Consider the following 5,194-nt stretch of genomic DNA (forward strand, 5'->3'; position numbering starts at 1 on the left):
TGCACCCTTGGTTTCTTGCTAAAACAGACTCCTGGATCCAGCAATGGCTTCGAAAATTGACACTGATTACAAGCAAGTCTCTGGGCTGCACAAGTGTACCTCATCTATTCTACTGAGCTGACCAGCGCAGATTTTTTTTTTTTTTTTTAGTCAAGACATATCAAGGCATTGACAGCTGTTATCATTATGGTTAAGCTGACAGGTTGGCACCTAGATAGGAGTTTACCTCCATTTTGAAGCTGGTCTGTTTCACAATTCCTGAGATGTAAGGCAGGAGTGCATTCCATGTAACAGCTCCCCCTTACACCTGAGTGGAGTGAGGCAACTGAAGTAAATCATCTTGCTCTTGGAAGCAGAACCTTCTGTACAAAGATACAGCAAATTTGTTATCATTAATGCAGGATTAACTCACTCTACTGTATATCCTCGAATAGTCACACCCCTTCAATTAAATGCCCCCACCATTTTTTCCAATCAAGATGTTTCAAAAATGCTGTTATTTCCATGCTTTTCCATCTTGTGTAGTAAGCTTACCAAAAGTGCACACATGATCGCTAAATGGCATTGGTAGTTGGCAAAAGTCTGATCGTAAACCTGGAAATGAACCGGAAGTCATCATTCCTAATTAAGTTCATAGTTCGTCATTTCAGCGTGAGTTTTAAGCTTACCAACAATTTTAACGTGAATTATCGTTCTAAAATGACCTCTAATAAACGCCTCCCTTTGGAAAATGCAAAGCCCCCGGGGATGACTATTCGAGGACATACGGATTATGGTTATCACCAATGGTATCAGCAGCTTCTATCCATCAAAACATGGTATAAGTCAGTGAATATTGTACAAATAATTAAACTTCAGAAAATAGAGAATATTGAAAAAGGCGCAACTTGTCCAATTGTAACAAAATATGTAATGGGAACAAAGATGGTGTTTTATTGGTTTATGTTGGTATGTGTGTGTATGGACATTGCCAAAAATTTGTGGCATTGATTCTATCAAAGATTTATTAATTTCTTATTGATGTGTATAGCTACGCAGGTGGTTTGGACATTATCCTGTTACAGCCGCTAACTTTGTTATAAAAGTTCTACGACTAAATTTTTAGTGTTTCAGTACTATGTAGGTACTACTGTATATTTTATATAACATGTGCTTATGCATTGGTCATAGCACAAATTGGGACTAATTTGTTTTTAAATATTGTTGATGTGAAAATGATTGTAATATTACATTGGGATGGAACCCTTTGAATTATGCTATTTAAATGTGCTTACTCTTATGGTATTGAACCCATATTGCATAACAAAGTTGTATTAATATGCAGTGTCACTGATCATGGAATGGTCTTGATGACATGGTTTACAGACATTTGACAGAGTACTGTAAAAGTGGTTATTTTTGTGTGTGTAATGTTTTGTGTTTCGCCGATTTGTAACCATTTCACTTGTTTTAAAATTTGCGATTTTGAGTTTTCTTACATATACATAAAAAGAACATATTCATGTGTTTTTATTTTCCTGGCAGCTGCATTGAACGTGAAATGCACGAAAATTAATGTACCACGAAAATTTCCACTTTTACAGTATTTTGGTCAGTTAGTAAACCTTCCTAACTAATGGGCTATTCCAGTTGAAATCCATACACCCCCTATGGAAGACATAACCTTAAACTTCCTCACAGGAAGTGTGAATTTCAAGTATGGTTAACTGAATGGGTGAATCCCTTTGAAGTCTACACACCTGTGTGGGAGATTAAGGTCTTGTCTTACATAGGGTGTATGGATTTCAATTGGAATAGTCCAATGTTGAGAAACAGCAGAGTACCAAATGGATGATGCTAGCTAGTACTGTAGAAAAGTAACAGTACTGACTACAATATAAGTAAGTACATTGATCCATAGCAGTGCTCCTGCACTGATACATATAACAGATGACTGTGAACCATATCTAGCTATGAAATGCTTAACATGATTCACAGAACATGGGTAATGACCAAGGAAAAAAACTTTCACTGTAAACAAATTGATAATGGGCTATTCCAGTTGAAATCCATACACCCCTATGGAAGACATGACCTTCCATAATCTTCCACACAGGGAGTGTGCATTTCAAGGGGTTAGCTGAATGGGTAACTCCATTGAAGTGTACACTCCCTGTGCAATGTGTGTGGGAGTTATGGTCATGTCTTCCATAGGGGGTGGGTGGATTTCAACTGGAATAGCCCAATGTTGCTCTCTCTATAGAGAGAGTTTATGGAAAGTGATGCTGTTGGTTTATTATTAGTGAGATGCTATTTAGCAGTATGCTGTGATCACAAAGACATATCATTCAAATTGGCCAATCAGGGCTTTGGTAATCAGTCCACTTTACCACTTGGTGAATATTGTATCTTTAAAAGTGGTGGTTTGTATTAATTATGAGACAAACTGTATAATAGATTTAGTGCAATGGTTTTTTCCACAAATTATGAGTCTTTCCATATAGGCTTATTATCATGTATAACGGAGTCTAACCATACCATAAAAACTTGATAATTAGCATATGTGCTTACTATCGAGCACTTTTAAAACAGGCAAACATGAAGAGCCCCATCCACAAATGTGTAAAGGGTTTTGAGCAAATCATTGATACACATAGTTATATATGAACAAGTCAACCTATACATTTGTGTCTCAACCCCATTAGCTCAGTTGGTAAAGCACCGGATGGTACAGTTTCATCAGTGTTTTCAAAAGCGCTTGATAAAGTTTGTTCGGTTTATATAAGGCGGAAATTATTCGGCTTTTCTTACTGCGCGCGTCAATACAGTCCCAACTCACGCTCGCGTAAATTCACTAGTCACGCATTACGCAATGCGCACCTAGAGTAAGCATTGCGCCCAACAGTGTGCACGCCATTCCATATCAATACACAGTGTTATGAGTCTTAATTTTTCCGCCTTATAGAAGCCGAACAAACTTTAGTAAGCACATATGCTATCTATCAAGGTTTTACGGTAGTTGATTTGTGCTAACATGGAAATTCTTTCTTCCTGTAATGGTATGTGTATAATTACCCATCACTTTATGCCAAAACACTATTGTTTGTAGCACACATCCGAACCAGTGCAGTTCAATTACTAGAGCTCTTTCTTGCAGAACATGGTACATTTGATTAAAGGTCCATTCAGCGAGACAATATAAGATATTTTACCCCGAAGCTGTAATATTTGTTCTTAAGTACGGTATTGTTACTTTCGGCTTTGTTCTTATCACACATCAAGGCTGCTGAATTTGGCATGGTATATCACTAGCAGTAGACACCGATGACAGCAATTTACACTTTTAGGGCAGTTTATTTACATGTTTTATGCAATAGGCATGATATATTGTAATGAAATTGATCTATATAATGATAATTGTTGATCATTTGGTGGTGTAGTTAGACAAAATATTTTGTACATCGCTGAATAGACCTTTAAAGAGGAAGCTCTGTCAAAGCAGTTCTTCTGGGGTAAACCAAACCTGCCTGGTCATCAAATTAATCAGTAGCAGGGTTATCTCTGAATTTGACAGGTGTTTATTGATGTTTTAATGTTATTGTATCAATTAGCACCTGTCAAATTTAGAAATAACCTGTTCACTTATTAATTTGATAACCAGGCAGGTTTGGTTTACCCCAGATGAACTGCTCTGGTGGGGCTTCCTATTTAAGTGAACTGAAGAGTGCAATTGAGTTATTTGATACCTCTGTAGTATAGATAATAACATTACTTGTACATTACATTTCAAATACTATTGTGATCACTTATTTCATTGCATTGGGATATTCTAGTTAAAATCCAGAAGGCATGATCTTAATCTCCCACTCAGAGGGTGTATAGAGGCCTTGCATGTGACATATCATCCCGTAAATATGGCGGACTGCTCAAATGCATTCAACAAAAGCATGATTGCAATCTACCATGACAGTTCGTCTCACACACATAACCCTGCACTACGATCAAATAGGTTGATGGCAACATTTGATTGAATGGACTGTACTCTGCCATAACTACGGTGAAGGACACCGCTTCAAATCCTTTGTTTGGAGCCAATCGATAATTTCATGCAGGGCCTCTATATTTCAAATGGAGTCACCCATGTGGGAGATTAAGGTCATATCTTCCATAGGGGTTGTATGAATATCAACTGGAATAGCATATTCTCTTACCATTGGTACAGTACATATTAAGGTACAAGACTGAAGAAAGTTCAGACTCCAACCAAAGAGGATAGATCCAAAGATAACAAACTCGCAGTTTTCTCTCATGGACTCATGAAAGAAAGAGGGGGAAGTATACCTCCTGATTAATTCTCCATGCATCTTGAAAAGTTTTGGAATCTGGATGTAAATGTTTGCTAAGTACTATGTACATAAACCTCTGTAAGGCTCATATATGATGTGATCAAGCAAAATCTGAAATATGGATATTGAGATATAGCCAAACAAAGAAGTATTTCCTTTTGTTTCCTATTCTTTAACTACTCACATCTTTTGAACTGGTTATCCAAATCAATGGGGTTTTCCCGGGTTTTTTTGTGTGCAAATTTAGCTTTGCAAATGCTGTTTATAATTCTATAAGAAACTGAAACTTTTGCTTAATCACACCACATATTATGTCCATATATGTGCATCCGTACACTGGTGAAGATGTACTGGTGAAAGTACTGATATCACTGCCTTGAGAAGCCACTGTAATATGTGTTGATTTCAAGTTGCTAAGAGTTCATTCAACTGTACCAATTTGACAATGGACATGTTGGCCACTTCCGATTAATATATTGGTACTTTTCTAATGCAGCAACCAGACACAGACATAAATATCATGCTTATTGTAACTGCCAAGTGTGATATGGGCATAAGAAATCATTAGAAAGTACTAGAATCACATGTTTTAATGTAAATAACAACAGTACACTTGCAATACAAAATCTGTATTAAATTGTATTATTTGTCACTCAGTTGCGAAAAGATCATTTGACTCGCTGCTTGATCTCTTTCAGAAAATACAACTTCTGTGTATTTTTATTTAAAAAAATAGATAAAGTATAATTTTTTAACGTAATTTGCAAAAAAATGCATTGTAATTATTTATTTTTATATTTTTATTACGTGTTTTGATTATAACAAGTAGTAGTTAGTGTGTGTATTCTGTATAAAGTATGGGGCATGGG

The sequence above is a fragment of the Amphiura filiformis genome, chromosome 20, assembly GCF_039555335.1.
Source record: "Amphiura filiformis chromosome 20, Afil_fr2py, whole genome shotgun sequence".
Taxonomy (NCBI): Eukaryota; Metazoa; Echinodermata; class Ophiuroidea; order Amphilepidida; family Amphiuridae; genus Amphiura; species Amphiura filiformis.